The following is a 20,524-nucleotide window of genomic DNA, read 5'->3' on the forward strand; positions in this document are numbered from 1 at the left end:
CGCCTGGCAGCCAGGAGCCCCTTCTTGCAGCAGAGGTTAAAGAGCATAGAGAAGCAGCTGGATTTCGGGGGCCAACCTGGAAAAGACACACATGCCTTCAACTCACATTCTGATGGAGACAGGTGGCTCCATCTAACTGCAAGGAAGGCTGGGAAATGCAGTACAGCGTGTGCCCTGGAAGATGGGGAGAAAAGACTTGCGGGGCAGCTGGCAGCCTCTGCCACATCTGGGTGCCTGCATGAATTGCTCACTGGGCTGTAAGTCCTATGAGGGCAGAGAACATGTCTGTGCAGTCATCCTTGTGTCTCTAGTGCCTGATGCACAGCCTGACTCATTATAGATCCGTAGTTCCCAGACGTGTATGGCTATACATTGGAATCATGCGGAATATTTAAAACATCCTAATGTTTGGCTTCCACCACCACCCCACTCCCTCACTGTTTTTTTTTGAGACAGCACCTTACTCTGTTGCCCAGGTGGAAGTGCAATGTTGCAATCATAGCTCACAGCAGCCTTAAACTCATGGACTCAAGGGATCCTCCTGCTTCAGCCTCCTGAGTAGCTAGGACTACTGGCACATGCCACCATGCTTAGCTAATTTTTAAATTTTTTGTAGAGATGGGGGCCTTACTATATTGCTTGGGCTGGTCTTGAACTCCTGGCCTCAAGTGATCCTCCCACCTTGGCATCTCAAAGTGTTGGGATGACAGGTATGAGCCACCATGCCTGGCCTGCTCCCACTCTTGAACATTCTTGTATGATTGCTATGGTGTGGGACTTTGGCATTGGGATTTTTAAGCTTCCTAGATGGTCCTAATGTGTAGAAAGATTTAGGAACCACTGCCATTGACCCTGAATAAATGAATACATGCATGCCTGAATGACCAGATGTGCCACCAGATGTTGACACACTGTGCCAGAGGCTACAAACTGATATTTTGGGAGATGACGTGTTTTGTTTGCCTTGTATGGGGCTTAATTTTTTTTTTTAATTATGCCAATTCCCAAGATTTAAAAGCTGGAACATGCCATATCATACTTTGGACTTTTGGTCTCTCTTGAAAAATCAGATGATCTGGCAACACTGGGATCCTTGAGGATGCTCTCATGTTCTTCTTTATGTTCACTCTCCATCCCTTCACCCATTTGTTGCCTACCTGGAAGCTGAAAGGCATTTGTATATGATTCTCTCATCTGAGTAACCTTCTGTGCATTATCTCAAGAATTTCAACTTTTTCTAGAGTCAGGCTCCTTTGAGAGAGAGAGTGATGTGTTGTCAAGGCCATTCTAGGCTGGGCAGTTTTCCTGCCTCTGCCTTCAATCCATTTGATCCAACAGCCCCCAGCCCAGCCCACTGGAAACAGAAATAGATTTTGTTGATTTCGTCAGTGTTCTGGGATGTGGGCAGACAATGTAGTGGGATGAGCTCTGAACCAGGAGTCAGGGTGTGGGGTGCTTCCCTGGGCTTGCATTAACTGAGTAATCTTAGAGACAGGACATTTTTCCTTCCCAGCTCTCATCTGAAGACAGGCAATTGAACTCAATCATCTTTCAGTTCCCTTTCTGCTCTCCGACTCTCAGAATTACATCCCATTTTAAAGATTTAGCATTTTCTCCTTTGAAAAGGGTCATTTCTGAGGTAGAAATCTGCTTGGTTTATGACTCGTCCCTGAAATAAAGATACTGACACATCTTTTCCTGATAGAAATCAGCCATTTGCTAGTGCTGTATCCAACCATGCAAAGCTATACGGCAATTAATTAAATCAGTAAATAAATTATTGTCATACAAATCCCATTAACAGGTGAGAAAGGAGAGATTACATCTTTTAGAAGAGAGCTTAAACATTAATGTCTGCCTTCTTTAAAGAAGAGCTTATTTTTTATCTCTCAACCAGACTAATAGTTTGTTTATAGCAAATGCTCCCAGAAAGAGATATATTAAAAACCCTGATTCACCGTGGGCTGAATTAGAGTTCTCTCTTTTTGTTTTTGTTTTTTTTGTTTTTGGAGGAACCTCACCAAGGAGTCCAGATGTCTGTATCTGCAGGACAGCGTCTCTATGGGATGTTTAATAATGCATTCCTGTCTGGTCACTGTTGAGGTAGTTGTGCATGCAAAGTGGTTTCTAAACGAAGGGGGCCTCCTTTCTCCTTCACACCGAAGGTGAAGGAGATAGCTTGGAGGTAGATATGGTTCTCTCATCAGCAGGGAGAGCCACTGCATGAACATCTATTATAAGCCTTACAGCACTGCAATTTTATCTTTGTAGAATGTGCCTAAACTAGACAAAGGCCACGAGTAATAATGCAGTGGACTTTGTAGTTGGCTCACTGTCTTAGTTTGGGTTCCTACGAAATAGACCCCCAAGTCAGAGATCCAAGTGTAAGTGGTTTATTGGGAATGTGGTCCCAGGAAACACTGGGAGGGGAGTGGGGACATGAGAAAGTAAGAGAAGGGAGACAAATAGGGTGAGTCACCAACCCAGTTACTACTGAGGACAACTGGAGCTTAATCCCACTGGGCAAACCTGAGAGCCGCTGTAGAACATGCACCTCAGTTGTTCCATCTAAGGAGTGAGGGAACTGGGGTATTTATACACCTACTCTATCATCATTGGTTGAAGGTTGCTCCTTAGGTATATTAATTCCCTGATACTTCTCCTTGACATGAGTGAGAGTAGAGAGGCCAATAGGGTGCACTGCAACGGTAAGGCCCAAGAGATGGGTGGTATGTAAGAGAGGATGCTGCTATGTCCAATATCCAACTCCCCTCTTGATACATGCCTTAACTTTCGTTCCATGTCTTTCCTATTTAGCTTTTGGAGGATGCTGAATCTACTTTCACTCCAGGATCTAGGTCTAAACTAATTGTTATAATTCTACCCCTGGCCACAGTTATGGGTTCAGGGGGAGCACATGGACAAGTTAGGCCAATGAGGAGCTAGGGGTTCTGAGAAAACTTTCTCACTCTTCTGAGAGGGCATCTAAAGTCAGCCTTCTCTCCCCTTGTATGGACCTGGGGAATTAAAGCACATAGCCTTGGGAGTTGTCGGGGACCATCTTGAAACCATGGAGAGACAGATGGAAGATGAAGCCAGCACCACAGAAGCCAGGGAAAAGGAAAAAAACCTGAACGTTGGTCTCACCAGTGAGCTGCTGAATCAAGTCATCCTTGACACTTGGCCTTCCTTAGGACTTTTGGTTATTTGAGCCAATGAATCACTTTATTATTTAACCTCATTGTTGAGTTTTCTCTTCCTTGTAACTGCATACTCACTACATGATTCACACACACATGCTCAGCTTGGGTGAGGGAGGTGAAGTGAGGATGTGGGTTTCATCATGCGATGTTGGTGGGATAATGAAATGATGGAACTATTCTGGAAGTCATATGCATAGCAGGCAGTACAGTGCTGTGACTGTGAGTTTGCCCTTTGGAAGCAGACAGATCTGGCTTTTGTTCTTGGTTCTGCTGGTTTGTAGTTGTGTGACGTTGAAAGGTTACATAACTCTTTTAGCCTCAGTTTACCTGTCTATAAAATGAAGGATAATAAAAATACCAGCCTTATAGTATTTTTCAGAGGTAAAGGAGTGTGAGGCCTGGCATGAAGTCCATGCTCAACATATGCTAATACTAATTATTATTCCCTTTATGGAGAGAAAATGTGGTCACAAGGATCAGAAGCCTTAAGACTGTGCATAAGAGTCAGATAAATGCCTAAAAATATATGTATGAGGCTGGGCATGGTAGCTCATGCCTGTAATCCCAGCACTTTGGGAGGTTGAGGCAGGAGGATTCCCTGAGCCCAGGAGTTTGAACCAGCCTAGGCAACATAGGAAGACCCTGTTCCTATTTTTCAGAAAAGGTTTTTAAATAAAAATATATGTATGAGAATTTTGTTTGTACCACTCTTTAAATTGGCAAAAAATTGGAAGCAGCATAAATTTTTAACCAATTATAGTATGGCTATAGTTTAATAACAGGGGTTATTAAAATGATGATGTGTATGATAATATTGTCATGCAAAGATGCTCTTTACATATTGTAGGACAAAATCAGTAAATTTAAATTTAAAGCAGTAAATAAAGATTAGTGCTGCTTTTGTAAGATAGGGTGTGTACCCCAGTGTTAAGATTTGCTCTCTTTGGGGACAGGATGTGGTATTAGGGGTAAGTTTCAAGCCTTTCTTTTCATGTTATTTAGGTATTTAATTATACAATAAGCACATATGACCTGTGTAGTCAGAAAATCCCAATCTTTTATATTTTCAAAACATAAACGAGGTCCAATTCTCCTGACTTGCTAAATTATTAAATGCCCCTCATTTTTCTAAACGTAAGATTCGTTTTCACTATTTCCCACAAATGGTATGGCTCATAGAAAGGATTTTTTCATAACCTTTGTTTGTTTCTCATTACTAGTAATATGTGTCCGTAACAAAAAATTCAATTATAGAAACTTATTACTTAGTTTCTGCATCTTCCACCCTCACCTTGTTACTCACTCCTAAATTCAAAATGTGTGTATTTTTAGCTTTTCAATGCATAAACTTATCTCCTGTGTTTATTTTCTATGTATATGCTAATACGTATCTCTTGTATGTCTTCTATTCAAAACCACAATCATTGGTAAACTACTTCTTTGACTTAACCTTTCAACAAAACATAAATATTACGTTATATGAGCAGGCAAGTCTTTTTTTTTTGAGAAGGCAAGTCTCAATTTCAAAAAATAATTTTAAAAAATTTGCTTCTTCAAATCAATAACTAGAATGTATACATATATTTTTCTATTAACATATAATTCATATAAGTAAAAAATACACAGGTCACCAAGTGCAGAATTTGATGAGTTTTGATAAATATGTATTTTTAAAAAAACATAGGGCCATGCTTTATAGAATTCCTTGCGACTTGCTTTTTTCATTTTGCAATATATCTTGAACCTCTTTCCTCATCTATTCCATTCTTTTAATAGCTGTACAGGTTCCCATCATTGAGACTGTATGATCATTTATTTCCCCAACCCCTTCTAGATGTACATTTGGGTGGTGTCCAGTTTTCTTTTCTTTTCTTTTTTTTTTGCTGTTGTAAACAGTGCAGTGAATATCCTTGTACATCTATCTTTGTGCCCTTGTGGGATAATTTTTCATAGGTGGATTGTTATTGATGTCTAAGCACGATCGATTCAGACTGTTTCTCGTGGAATGTTCAAGAGATGTAATCTCTGTCCTCAGAAAGGCCCCAGCTAGACAAACAAACACAATTCCACTCCTGCTTTTCCATTATGGCCCTGACCTCAGCTTTCATGTCAACCCCTCCCAAAGGTGAGGGATTCTGGGCAGAGCCCACTTCATTAATCCCCAAGTTTCAAATTTTGTACCCAGGTCAAATCCTATCCATTCAATCAGGGCAACTTTGGAGTTTGCATTCATCAAAGGAATGCCAGTTCTGTGCTGGGCTCTTTTGGGCTATGAGATACTGTGGTACACACAGGGGAGGCAACAAATAAGGGAACAAGTAATGCAGAAAACTCAAGTGAGCCACTTCCTGAAGCCCCACTTGGTTAACTGCAGAGGGTGATGGGTGCTGATCTTCAGATGCCCTACTTTGCAGTTAGCCCTACCAGCTCTAACTGGAAATGGGGAAAATTTCTCTCTGGCGAAAAATAAAGTATTATTCCTGTTTCTTGCCTGATCTGCAGAGAAGTATGCTCCTTTCTCTTGTTAGACCCAGGAAGGCCCTAAGATTGACGATTTCACAGAAATAAGTCCCAGATTTTTCAGAGGCAACAAAGAATAGTGAAAAGAGCAAGGTCTGGGGGTTAGAAAGATGTAAGTTTGAATCCTAATTATGATTGGCTGAACAATGGTCCTCCAAAGATGTCTATGCCCTAATTTCTGGAACCTGTGAATATATTATCTTATGTGGCAGAAGGGACTTTGAAGATGCGATAAAGTTAAAGGTTTTGAGGTAGGAAGATTATCATGGATTACAATGATCTTTATACAGGAGAGGCAGGAGGGTCAGAGTTCATAGCAGGAGAAGTGACAATGGCAAGAGAGGCCAGAGTTATGTGCCACCATGAGTCAAGGTGTGTAGGTGTCCTCTAGAAGCTGGAAAAGACGTGGCAATGATTCTCCCCTAGAGCCCACAGAAGGAGTGCAGCGCTGACAATCCATTTGGCTTCTGACTGTCAGAACTGTAAGATAATACATCTGTGTTGTCTTAAGTCACCAAGTTTGTGGTAATTTGTTATAGCAGAAGTAGGAAATTAATTCAGCAGCCTGTCCACTTACTGCTGTGTGATTCTAGACACACTCTTAAACTCTTTGAGCCACAGTTTATCATCTGTAAAATGAACACCCTCTTCTGTGTGTGTGTGTTTTTAAACAACTGGAAATAAAACATCTAAAGCATCTGCCTTAGTGCCTGTAGCATAATAGGTGCCAAGCAAATAAACAGAAGGCATTCTTATTATTGTACTATTGATAATTTAATTCCTCTACATCATAAAAGATTGAAGACATAAGAACACAAACCATGAACCAATGACAAAATAGAACTGGAGATTTATATTCAATGAAAAAAATAAGTAAGGGTAGAAATTCGGTTCAAGGAAAAGACCACATGTGTAGGCAATATGGATTTTAGGAATTGTTCCACGTGAGCTTCAAATTTGGCACTGAGTTTCCTGGTTGCCAAAGTGAAAAGGGAGATATGTCAAGTTTTATACTTTTCAATAACAAAGAGAGGGAAGAATCTAATTACTCAAGGGAAGCAAAACTTTTCTTAGTACCATAAGAAATATCTCCCTATATTTTTCCTTTGGCTTGCTTAGTACAAGTACAGTCAGCTAGTTGTGTGATTATCTATTTAAATCTGTCTCCTCTTACTAAACTAATTATTCTCAACCTTGGCTTCACACTAAAATCACCCAGGACCTTTTAAAAATAACAATGCCCAGTTCTGCTTCAAACTAATTACATCAGAATCTCTGGGAGTGGAGCTGACATCAGTATTTTTTAAAAGCTTCCCAGGTGGTTCTGGTGGCAGCCAGGGTTGAAAAAGCACTTTGCTTTATTGTTTTCTCCCTCAAGGTAGTAACTGGATCTGCTTATTGACAACTTTATCCCCAACACCTAGCCTAGTGCCTGGCACTTAGTAGGTCCTCAGTGGGTCTTTTTAATTAATTCTTTTGGCACAGGTAGACCATTCACCTGATTTTTAAAATATCAAAAGGTATACAGTGGAATGTCTTCCTCCTTACCTTTTATTCATCTAGTTCTCACTTCTCCCCAGTCACCTAGTCCAGGGGGTCATTGTTATAGTTTATTCCAGGATAACTTTATGCAAAGATAAGTAAAATTGAATATACATATATATGTATACACACACACACACACACACATACATATGCATACCTTGTTAAATACACACATATGTGTCTGTTTAAGTACTGTTGAGTTATTGGCCCTAATCCTTTACTCTCTGATGGTGTTATACAGGCACACCCTTAACAGAGCTCATGCTAGGTAGAGTGTTCTTTGCACTTGACTTTGGGCTTGGTCATGTGACTTGTTTTGGCCAATTGGATGTTAGCTGATAACGTTGAGAGTCTTGAAATGTTTTTGTGTGATTGGTCTTGCCCTCTTGAGCTCCATGATCCCTCGTGAGAAGAGCATGCCCTGGTTAACTATTATCCCTTCAGCCTGGCCCTTGAATGAAAAGGGAGGAACAGACTAAACAGCACCTGTAGCTTGCAGCTGAGAGAAGAGCCGCCCTGCTGAGCCCTGCCTTTTCATGAGCTCTCATGAAAAATTCCTATCTAGTTGCTATCAGCAGAGCCCCAACTAGCTCTCAGATCTATGAGCATGAGAATAAACAATTACTTTTTAAAAAACTTTTGCAGTGATTTATTAGGCAGCATTACTAGGGGAATGCCATATCCTTTATGCCTTGTTATTTGCTAATATGTCATGTAAATCTTTCTAAATCAGTAAATCTCATCGTATCTTTTAAAAAAATGGTACATGGGGTAGAGAGTCAAAGGCTGGTTAACTGATACAAAAGTACTGCCAGATAGGAGAAATAAGTGCAAAGAAATATGGGGTGACTATAATTAATAACAATTTATTGTGTAGTCTCAAATAACTAAAAGAGAGGATTTTGAATGTTCCCAACACAAAGAAATGATAAATGTTTGAGATGAGGAATATGCTGATTACCCCTATTTGGTCATTACACATTGTATACATGTGTAATGTATTATTGACATCACGCTTTTTTTTTTTTTTTTTTTTTTTGAGATGGAGTTTCACTCTTGTTGCCCAGGCTGGAGTACAATGGTGTGATCTCACTTACCACAACCTCCGCCTCCCTGGTTCAAACAATTCTCCTGCCTCAGCCTCCAAAGTAGCTGGGATTACAGGTATGCACCACCACGCCCAGCTAATTTTGTATTTTTGGTAGAGACAGGGTTTCACTTTGTTGGTCAGGCTGGTCTCAAACTCCTGACCTGAGGTGATCCGCCTGCCTTGGCCTCCCAAAGTGCTGGGATTACAGGCATGAGCCCACACTTTTTAAAATTAAAATTTTTTTACCCTACTTGCAAGCTAAAATATCACACTGTACCCCATAAATATGTACAATTATGATATCTAAATTAAACATAATAAAAGCAAAAAACTCTATAGAATACTATTGTTTGGATACACTAATCACCTATTCAAAGACATCTAGGTTGTTCCCAGTATCTAGCTCTTACACTTCTTCAGTGAATAACCCTGCATATACATCATTTTGTGCAAGTCCAAACATTTCTTTAGGATAAATTCCCAGAAGAGGAATTGCTGTGTCAAAAAAATATGCATTCATAATTTTGATAGATATTGTCAAATTACACTGCATAGGAGCACTCCTACCAGTAATGTCTGAGAATACACTGTTCCCCACAGCCTTGCCAGCAAAACGTATTATTAACCTTTCCATTTTTTGCCCACCTGATGGGGAAAATACTATTTCAGTGTAGTTTTACTTTGCATTTCTCTTATTTGAGTGAGACTGAGCATCTTTTCAAATGCGTATGAGCCATGTGTGTTTTCTTTTCTATGAACTCTCTATTCATTACCCTTTAGCCATCTTTCTCTTAGATTGTCTTTTTCTTATTGATTCCCTCAATACATATTTGCTGAATAGACAAATGAAAGAAATAAAATGAATTTAAATAGAGGACACTGAATACTATGGTTCAACGTCCCAAATAAAACTGGACAGATGCAAGAACAGATTTGACATGGCTGTGGCTTTTCATCGCGTTCTTTGATAAAAAGCCGAAGATCTCACATTTAAATGCCTTTCCTGATGGACAGCTCTGCAAGAGGCTGAGGTAACAAGGTCCAAGTTAGTAGCCTTCTGCGGCAAAGAGCTGAGAATTTCCAGGGGCTGTCATAGACCTCAGTAGGACATTCAATGGGAGTGGAGGACTACTATAATTAACAATTTATTATATATTCTCAAATAACCAAAAGAGAGAATCTTGAATGATGCCCAACACAAAGAAATGATAAAAGTTTGAGGTGATGAATATGCTGATTACCCCGATTTGGTCATTACACGTTGTATACATGTATTGAGATATCACACTTTTCAAAATTAAAAACAATTTTACTCAACTTGCAAGCTAAAATATCACACTGTGCCCCATAAATATGTGCAATTATGATATATCAATTAAACATAATAAAGGCATAAAACTGTACAGAACTGATACAGAGCCCTCTCCCAGGGCTAAGAAGACCTCCTTTGTTCTCTGAGATGGGTGGTAGAGAGTGGGTCTATAGGCTTTAGGTACCAGATGAGCAGGTGGCAGGTTGACATCCTACTGGGAACATTAAGAGGTGAATCTGGGCTCTCACCTGGATGGAAGGTGTCACACTCAGCTTGTGTACTTTTCAGAAGCCAGGCACGTGCCTCACTTTCTGGCCAGAGTGAGCTAGTAACAGCTTGTGTTCTCATTGTCTTAAAGACAATGTTGCCACCATCCTGCTGTGGCAGCTGCTCTAGTCCCTTATATCACTCATAGAAATGGCCCAGAATTACCTACCCTCATGCTGGTGCTGTATACCTCTCCCCTCTGCCCTGGAGTTTTCCTGTTCCACCAAGGCATGAAGTACTGTAGAATCCAGTTGCTACCCACTCATATGAAATCCAGAAGTGTAGGGGAGCTGGAGGAGAGCTCCATGGAAGATGAGAGCTGGTGGATAAATTATTACTGCCTCTAAATGGGTGGTTCAAAGATGCAGCTTCTCTGAAGACATCTGCAATACCAGGCTACTGACCAGCTCCCTAATACACTTCCTTTTGTCTCTTTTTTTCCTCACTCTTGCTTCCCTGGGATTGCATTCCCCAATACAGTGTCAGTCCAGAATGCTTTTGCCTGGGCTCTATTTTCTAGAGAACCTCTGTTAAGACAGAAAGTAAACTCATTTTCCTCCAGAGGTGGGGGTTTCTAAACATTCCATATGTGACATCCAGGTCCTAAAAGCAAAATGGCTTGTGGGATGACCGTGAGGAAGGTTTAAAAGAAAAGCCCACTATTTATTGAGCACCTACTATGTGAGAACTTTATGCTAAATGTTCCAATTGCTATTTCATTTATTTCTCACAATATCCCTATGGATTTTTACTACCATCATTTTACCAATAAATGAGACTTTGGATTTTAAGTCACTTATTCAAGCTAGTCAGTGATTGAGCTGGGCTTTCAACCTAGTTCTGCTGAGCTCCAAACCAGTACTCATGTGATTCAAAAGTCACACAAAATACTATAATGCACTTGAAAAAATGCCTTAACAGAGGAAGTCACCTAAGTGTATCTAGTTGTAGGCTCTCTCTTCTGTTTTATAGGTGTAACACAGTATTAATAACAATATGTGCCTTACAGATGGGTGTCCCATTGTGCTTTCCAAGTTTTCCAAGTTTTCTACCAACCCAGGAGGACAGAAATATGGCGCTTCCTGGTCATGAATAAATCCTCTTAATAAAAAGCAGAAACTAAAGCTCAGAGATCCTAGAGGGTTTTCCAAAACCCACACAACTTGTGGTCACTGGAAATAGACCTGGACTTTTTGTGCCCCAGTTTAGTGATGTTTCTATAGCCCCATCCTGTTTTCAATTGAACACATATGTGTGATTGTGGTCGCTGCCTTAGAAATTGTTTTGAAAGCATGCAACAGTGAGAATTCAAACAAAACAAAACACCATAGTGTAAAAAATAAGTCTTGAATCCTCCATTCGTGTGTGTTTGTGTGTGTTTGTGTGTGTGTGTGTATCCTTTTGGAGTTATTCTATGAACATACTGGCATACATGTTAAATAGGACACCACTGAAAACACACAGAAGGCAGGTCATTGTCCCACACCTTGCTTGGAGATGGTTCTATTTCATTGCATGACAATTGCCTCTCTGGTCTGAGGAGCCTTCGTTTCCTGGTTTGGATGAAGCATAAGTCATTGGGCTGATCCTCCACTCAGAACAATCAGGTTGTCTTCTGCCTCCTGTTGTGCATTTGTAATTAGAGAGTGCTGCTTGATGAATGAGAGGACAGGAAAGTGAAGGACTTGCCCAAGGTTGCACAGCTTAAGGTGGTAAAGCTGGGATTTGAACACAGATCTCCTGACCCTGGTCCACCTTGTTTTCTGCTCACTTCACAAAACTGCAGGAGTATGGTCCCTAACTCCAAAAGGTGAGATTAAAGGATAGGTGTGGACAAATGAGGAACCTTGGGCCCTCAGTATCAGGGGCTATGAAGGGGTTGTCTAGCCCCTGCTTCTGGTGTCTTCCTCAGCCATTCTAACTCTGGCAGGGTCACAGCCACCACTACATCTCTTCTGGTGCGTATGTCCTTCTGCTCTGCTCCAGCACAGCAGCTCAGCACACCCCAGGACACCTCTCTAGATTCCTTCCAATGACAGGTAAGTCATTGATCAGCCCTGAGAACCAGCTGAGAGCAGGATCTATTTAAAGCAGCATATGTTTCCAGGTGCTGAGTCACGTTGGCTGGACCAGCCGGCCCGTCTGGGCAGTGCGGATATTCACGGTACAGCAGCCACTGCAGCCTGGCTTAGACTTTGACAAACCTGAGGAAGCTCTGAGCTGAAACACCACATTTAATAAGATAAAACACACCTTGAGCCCCACATCAGTTTCTAGATTTTAAGCGTGGGTATTCTCATTACCTCCCCACTGACCACCATTTTTTGTTGTAATGATGATCAATTAGCCAAAATTGCATTCACGGAGACCCAGATTTAAATCCTAGCTCTGCTGCTTACTAGCTGTGTGACCTTGGGCAAGTCAGATAACCTCCCTGAGCCTCATTGTCTTCTTTTGTACAACCTTGTAGGGCATAGGGAGGGACGAATATAGTAATATATAGGAAGTCCATGTCATAGCCTGTAGTATGTAGTAAACATTTAGCAACTGATAGCAAATTAAATTAAGTATGTGTTCAGCACTATGCTAGGCATGGTAGGAGAATATCAAATACAGTGCAGCATGATGCTGGCTCTCATGAAAAGTTGCTATCTAGTTGTTAAAGAAGATATACACTTGTGAAGTTATAATGAACATATATGAACAGTGCAACATTCAGATAGTCTTTGAGGACCGCTTTGGTTCAGGCAAGGCACTGACTGAGGCTCTGGGCAAGTATAAATGGCTCCTGAGAGGACATGTTTACTCAGTGGCATGGGAATCCAGGTCAATGAGCAGCTAATTCTGCCAGGGACATTTGGGAGAAGCTTCTGAAAGGAAGAAAAGATGGCAAATCCATGGCATGGGGGACATCAGTCTCCATTCTCTGCCCATGGCAGCCATCAATAATCAGTCACGGCTCTCTGCATCCTTCTCAACACAGTGATGACCCTCTGCATCCTTCTCAACACAGTGATGACCTCCGCCCCCAACCCACTGCATTCCTTTCAACACAATGCTCCAGACAGCCACAGCCAATCAATCAACACTGATATGATGAACACTGTTTGCCATCCTTGAGGTTAAAGTTATTTCAAGGTGTTGAAAGGTGTCCACTGGGGCATACAAATAATTAGAGCTATGGGTCTCATGGAAGACAAATAGTCTGGAGGAAGGTATGAGGAACCTTGGAATCTAGTTGCAGCATTGACACTTATATGCCCTGTGAACTCAGGTCATGTAATCTCTTTTATCCTGCTTTCTCTAAGTGATTCTGATTCACAGAGTTCTAAGACAAAGGGATTCCAGTTTGGGTGCTCAAGAAGGCTTATCACAAGAGGTAAGATTTCAGGAGGCTTTGAAGTATGGGCATAATTTACATCAACAGAGAGCAATGTGTGCATGCGTCTGTGTGTGTATTCACATGCACGTGCATTCTAAGAGTATGAGGGAATGTAGTGGGTAGGCAATGGATAGGTTTCAGAATCTACTCTCCTCTACCATCTCCAAAAATGTAAAGCAACCCCCCTCTTTCTGCCAGCAGGCAACACTATGGTGTGAGCCCTGTTCATTGGGAACTGGAGTGGGCTGTCAAGATCACAGTACCAGTCAGGAGACAGAATCATGGAAAAAGTGGTGCCGTCCAGGAAAGACTGGGAGTGGGGAGAAGTGTTGCAAGAGGCAGGGTTCCTGGCAGCTGCCTGCTTCTCCTTCCTCTTGCATTCAATTTCCCATTCCCCTGGACAGGCAGCCCATTTGTCTGACTTCTCAGCAGGGTCAGGTCACCCCTGAGCCCACAAGGACACCCGCTGATGGACAAAAGTGCTGTTTGCCATGTAGACCTGTGACCCACAGCTGTGCCTCTGAGGGGCTGTCTTCCATGATGAAACCAGGGGCAAAACCACAGACAGTCTGGCTATAGAGTAAATGCTTGACATTTGGACTCCCTTTTCTGTTTACTCTTCTCATTCCACCTATAAGTCAACGGACCACTTGGCAGAATGGTTTGGACTCCACAAACTGCTTGGGTTCAAATTCTGGCTCTGGCATTTCCAAAATGCAATCATAGGCAAGTAATGCAAACTCTCTGAGCCATAGTTTCCTCATCAATAAAATAGGGGCGATGATAATAGCACTTACTTCATAGAGAGATGTGTGGAATCAGTGGAAAGTATCTATGCAAACACAATGCAGCGTCTGTCATAAATGTTCAATAAGTATTCACTATATTACATTATCTGTTATAGTTTTCCCACTTTTACCTTGTATTTCCCCAACTAGATTATAAGCTACCTGAGGGATGGAACCATCTCTTTTGTACTCCCCAAAGTCTGGGCACAATACTGAGTATGGAGGTACCCAGAACTTTTGCCAATCATTTAATGTAAAAATAGTAAGTTGTAGAACTTTCTATTGCTTGGAGGAAGTTTAGCCTCCTCCATTTAAGGCTCAGGGATCTTTAGGTTCACATTGACCTTCCCAGACTAATTTCCTATTTCTTTTTACAGAAACCTACCCTTCAGGCACATCAAACTATTTGTGGTTCCCTGAATACACCACCCTCTTTCCTGCTTCTCCTTGCAAACCCCATTTTCTCTGCCTTCCCCCAATCTTATCATTCAAGTCTTTTTAAAATTAGAAATGACATAAATCAAACATAAAGTGGCTGAAGCAGAAAAAAATGTCTATTTGTTCAAATAACTGAAGAATCTAGTGTTACTGGCCTCAGATATGGCTGGATACAGGGACTCATATTATACCATCGGGACTTTTTGTTTTTGTTAGATCAATTTCCCTTTGTGTTGGCTTCATTCTTAAGTATAGTCATTCTTGCTAGGGGCAAGGTGATCAACTGTTCTGATATACCTCCATCCATTGTAGCAACACCAGGAGAAAGATAACTCCTTTTTATTTAAGGTTCCAGAGAGAGTCTGAGATGTCCTCTCACTGGACCAGTTTTAGTCATGTGCTCATCCTCCATCCAATCACTGTGGCCAGGAAGAAGGAATATGCTGATCGGACAGATTTGGGTCATGTGACCATCCTCTAGGCAATCAGAGGGACTGAGAGTGGGTCAAAGGTCATTCCCCAAGGAATGTTGGGTACTGAGCAGATAAAAACAACAGGTGCTCCACACAGATGGCAAACGCTTTTCATCCTCTAAGATGAAACTCTGATGTCATCTCAGTGAGGACTGTAAACCATATACTGTCGTGCTATTAGCCCACAATTCATAGAATTGTAAGTAACTCTCCCTCTAGGAAGGAGCTGTGTATTATTAGTGTTGGGCTCTGGGCATCTAGCACAGTGCCTAGGACATGGTGGGCATTCAATAAATGTTCACCGAATGAATGTGTCCATGACAAGAGTCAAACTCTGTAAAATACTTGAAGAGATTTATTCTGAGCCAAATATGAGTGACCAATGTCCCATGACACAGCCCTCAGGAGATCCTGAGAACATGTGCCCAAGGTGTTTGGGCTACAACTTGGCTTTATACATTTTAGGGAGACATAAGATATCAGTCGATACATGTGAGATGTACATTGGTTAGGTCAAGAAAGGTGGGACAATTTGAAGTGAGGGCTTCCAGGTCATAGGTGGATTCAAAGATTTTCCAACAATTGGTTGAGAAAGTTATTATCTAAAGACCTGGAATCAACAGAAAGAAATGTCTGGGTTAAGATAAGGGATTGTGGAGACCCAAGTTTTATTATGCAGATGAAGCTTACAGGTAGTAGGCTTCAGAGAGAATAGATTGTAAATGTTTCTTATCAGCTTTTCTGTCAGTCTTAATGTCTGTGTTGGTCAGCTGTGCCTGAATTTCAAGAGGGAGGAGGGTATAATGAAGCATGTCAAACCTGCCCTTCCCACCATGGCCTGAACTAGTTTTTCAGGTTAACTTTGGAATGCCCTTAGCTGAGAGAAGGGTTCACTCAGGTGGTTGAGGGGCTTTGGATTTTATTTTTGGTTTATGAATGAATGAAGCAAGTGTGTGGTGGTCTGGGGCTGTGTTCCCTCAGGTCCACTGCTCTCCCTCCCCTGTCCTGTTATCATGGGGGAGGACAACCCCTTTAGGCAGCATTTCCAGGCTCTCCATCTTCTGCCTAAGGGCAGCCAGTAGAAGACCTTGGCAGGATATTTGAGGGCAAAAGGAAGAGAGAACCTGGGACATTTCCAGGTTCCTTACCTCTCACTACTTTCCCCATGTAGAACCTGGAAGGTTTGCTAAAAATCACTGGCATGAGGCAGATTAACAGGAGAAAAGACATACAAATTTATTTAATTCAGGAGCCTTCAGAATGAAGACCCAGCCCCTCAATGAGGTACAGTAGCTTATGTACCAATTTGAGGTTAAGAAAGAATGCAGGCTCAGAGAATGGCCAAAAACGAGTTAAGGTAGTAAGTCAGGTTTTAGGGGAAAGACAGGTTATAGGAGTGAGAGACGAGGAGGCTTGACTAGCAAAGGTGGTCTTGTTATGTAGCTAAAACTTCACAGGTGTCAACCGTCAGAGGGAATAGGTGGTAAATGTTTCTTTCAGACCTTTGAAGGTATAAGACTCAGTTAATCTTTCCTAGATCCGGACTAGGGAAGATCTGGATTAATGTAGATTCTTTACAGATTTCCCCAACAAAAGACAGCTTTGCAGGTCCTTTCAAATCTGCTGGCCCTGTGGCAGCCATTTCAAAATATGTCAAAGCAACATATTTTAGGTTAAAATATTTTTATGTATTTCATCTACCCCTCTCCACCTTCCCTGCCTCTCTCTACCTGAGGTATTATTATTATTATTATTATTATTTTGCAATGGCTATATCTCGACAGTTTCAGCTTTTACCTTACGGCCCTGGCCCCTGGGCTCTGGCATTACCTCCTTCTCCCTCTGTCTACCCAGAGAGTTATGGCTTCTTGCTCTAGCTAATCTCTGGGTGACCTCACTATCTCCTCTTAGCTTCTGACCTCTTTCATCCCCCCATAACCAATTTCCTGAATTAAATTTCATCTGTTTGAAATACTTAGTGTGATGTCTATTTTCCTGGTTGGTGTCTGACTGATATTAACTTGTTCCTCAAACTATTAGGAGCAAGCTGCTTCTGTGTAATTGTCTGAGCCATAAAGGGACTTTGTTTTGCTTGTAAAGAAATTTTTCAGCTGCTGGTGTGAGAGAGGAATGCCACCTCTTCCTGAAGACTCTGTATTCACTAAAAGTTCTCCATTCATCAAACACTCCTGCTGCGTGTCTGCATGGTCCCAGCTGGTCGTGGGGAGCATATATGTGGGGAGTCAAGAGATATTGATCATGGGAGTGGTGGGGAGGAAGGTGCGATGTTTCAGTCATGGGGTGTGTGTGTGTGTGTGTGTGTGTAAGATTGCTATTTCACGCCCAAATTCCAGTTTTCCAGAAGAAAGGCAGGCTGCCTAAATTTTGGCTCTGACAAGTTACAAGAGACTTGTGAGTTATTTTTGCCCACAACAAGGGTAGATTTGGTTAAGTAAAAACCCCACAGTTCCCCACTGTACCTCACAGAACAGAGCATGAACAAGCAATGAAGGAAAGCCCAAACTGTGGTCCTTAGTGCCTATCAGACCTGAGCTGAAGTCCTGGATTTGTTCCATATTACACTGTGATCTTGCATAAGGGCCTTAGCATTTCTGAGCCTTGATTTCCTTATCTGTAAAATGGAGTGAATTATAGCATCCACTCCATGGAATGAAATGACTCAATGCACGTAAAATGTTCAATGTACTGCTTCATGCAATTTTTCATATAAACCTTCCATAAATACTGGCTTAAAAATAACTGAAATCTTCACACTGAGGCTGGACCATAGAACTTTGCAGGACTGCAACCGCACCTCGCTCATCTTAGTACCCATTGATTGGGCAATTATGGGAATTGATTTAGCTCCAAGGAGCAGCGGTCCATTCATATTAGCTGAGATAAAAATGGAGGTTGTTGCAGGAAACCAGGAAAACCTTTTAGAACTCAATGGCAGGAACTATGTCTGGGCTTCATTGCAACTCAGAAGTCATACTGTCACCATGGACCCTTCCCCATACACATGCTCTCAGTGCTTCTCTGCTTCATTTTATTCTCTTTAGATAGATGCCATCTCTCCATGAATCTGCTTGTATTTGGTCCTTCATGGCACCCCCAAATGCCAGCTCTTGCTCCCCAAGCCTACACAAGAGGCAGATCATCTAGAAGATGAGAGCCCAGAGTTGGACTCAGATTGCCTGGGTTCACATTTCGGCACTGCCACTTCCTAGCTGTGTGAAGTTGAACTCGTTCCATACTCATGTTGTATGGATGGCGACACCAAACACCTCATTTTCCTTATCTGTGAACTTAGAACAGTAATACCACCTGCCTTACAGGGATATTGTGAGATACATGAGTAAATATGTGTGAAGTGCTTATAACTGCCTGGTACATAGGAAGTACTCAAGAAAGGCTAGTGATTATTACATGACTCTCCAGCTCACCTCAACCCCTGGTCTTAGGCTGGTTCCCAGGTGTAGACCCTGAAACATGTGAAAATTATTGATTAGGGAGTGTTCCCATGGGAGACTGATGGGGGAATAGAGGAATGAAAGGAGGCCAAGCAGGAGGTGGTACCAAGCCATCCTAAGGAAGGCAAGCTTGGCTTAAACCTGCAGAAGCCACTCTAGATACTACAGTCATGCCTGGGTGTTGTCCTCATTAGGAGGTGAGGGAGCTGGAGTATTTATTCCTACGCCTGTCAGTCATGGTTTAAGGGAACTCCCAGACATGTTAGGCTCTCTGTGTCATCCTGAGAGGCAGCCAGTGTCACAACGATGATAAAGGGATCCAAGGGGATGAGTCTGCATGGAGCTCTGAGAGCATTTGTTGCTCCTCCCTATGGAGCAGCATAGCTCAGTCTTTATATCCAAAATTCAAACCCGCAGCAGCAGAAATATGATTGGACCTGGGTGAGTGGGGTGACCACCTCTTTCCCAAACGTGTGTGGCTGGGGCCCCAGAGCACACACAATGGCGCGTTTCAAGGAGGGCTATAGGTGAAACAGGGTTAATGAGAAATTGCTGAGGAGGATGGTTGACGTCCCAAGGATGTAGATGCTCCACAGAAATGTCTGTTGGCAGAATGCTGTGTACCCAGCGCCGTGCCAGGCTCCTCACTCATGCAAAGATGGCAAAGACAGGGGCCCCACAGCTTCCTCTTTGATATAATATCAAGATAGTGGTTTTCCCAGTGGCCCAGAGAACTTTTTAAGGGCAGGGACCATGTCTTATTGACCACCATATCTAGTCCACAGTAGAGGCATAATATTTGTTGAGCTGAGCTGATGTTTTTGAGGTCAGCTGTGGGGAGGGCAATGCTATTGGCATCCTCTCCCACCCCTTATTGTCCTCCTCCTCAATCTCACCCTCTGGCAGATCCACTCTCACCCATCTTATCTGGCATCACCCAGGATGAGAAGGGCCCGCCAGGGAAGCAAGTGGATGCTGGCGTGGAACCTACACTGAACCGCATGGCGTGGCATTCGGGTCTCAGACACAGCTCTGCCTGACTCTGTATGAAATCAGGGCCTCCGTTTCCCCAGTCCAGTGAGGGTCTGGCTAGGGGCTTTAGTGATGCCACCATTCAATAAGGCAGTTAACAAAACAGTCCAGTGGGCTAGCACTGCTGTCAGACTTCTACATTCAAATCCCAGCCCTTCCCCTCTCTGGTTTGTCCTTGGGCAAGTGACTTGACCTCTCTGTGTGACAGTTCCCTTATCTGAAAACTGGGTATGACAATAATAGTATCATCCTCACAGGACTTTGGTGGGAATTTAAGAAGATGGGGCATATTATTCAGCCGTCAAAAGAACTGAAGCACGAATATGTGCTACATCACGATGAACCTTAAAAAAAATCATGCTAAGTGAAAGAAACCTGCTGCAAAAGGCCACATGTTACATGATTTTATTTGTATAAAATTTCCAGAAGAGGCAAATCCATAGAGACAGAAAGTAGATTAGTGGTTGCCAGGGGCTGTGAGGAGAATGGGGAGTGACTGCTAATGGATATGGGGTCTCTTTTGGGGATGATACAATGCTCTGGAATTAGACAGTGGTAATGGTTGTACAATCTTGTAAATATACTGAAAACAATTGAATTGTACACTCTAAAATGATGAATGTTATGGTTTGTGAATTATGTGTCAATTTAAAAAATAGAAATAAAAGATATGGTATGCAAAGCCCCTGACTCACGGTAACCGCATGATAAACCATCTTTCCCTTGGATTATTGCAGTGACCTCAATGGTTCTCCCACCTCTCCCCTTGCTCCCCATCAGAACATTCAGTGGTGTGTGAGTTCATGTCACTCCTGCTCTCTAAACTCTTCCATGGCTTCCATCTTGGACTAAAAGCCCAAGTCATTACAGTGGCCTATTGCACTCTACACCACCTGGCTCTTGGCTTCCTCTCTCATCTTCTGGGATTCTCCCCTTGTCCTCTCTGCTCCAGCCATGTTGGCCTCTTGCTGCTCCTCACACCTATGCCAGGCACGTCTCTG

At 42.3% G+C, this 20,524-nt stretch overlaps 1 protein-coding gene across 11 annotated transcripts in view; it reads left to right on the forward strand.

Moving 5' to 3' along the window:
* Positions 1-20,524, forward strand: part of RPH3A (rabphilin 3A) — a 320,980-nt gene that overhangs the window by 165,507 nt on the left and 134,949 nt on the right. Inside the window, exon 1 of one of the 11 annotated variants that reach the window (XM_055096189.1) lies at positions 2,012-2,103. The exons of 9 other annotated variants lie outside the window; for them this stretch is intronic. The gene's annotated coding sequence lies outside the window, so the exon portion shown is untranslated. Of the gene's footprint in view, positions 1-2,011; positions 2,104-20,524 lie in introns of those variants that run through there. One more of the 11 variants, XM_057299539.1, reaches the window with a different exon arrangement.

Source organism: Pan paniscus, chromosome 10 (genome assembly GCF_029289425.2).
Source record: "Pan paniscus chromosome 10, NHGRI_mPanPan1-v2.0_pri, whole genome shotgun sequence".
Taxonomy (NCBI): domain Eukaryota; kingdom Metazoa; phylum Chordata; class Mammalia; order Primates; family Hominidae; genus Pan; species Pan paniscus.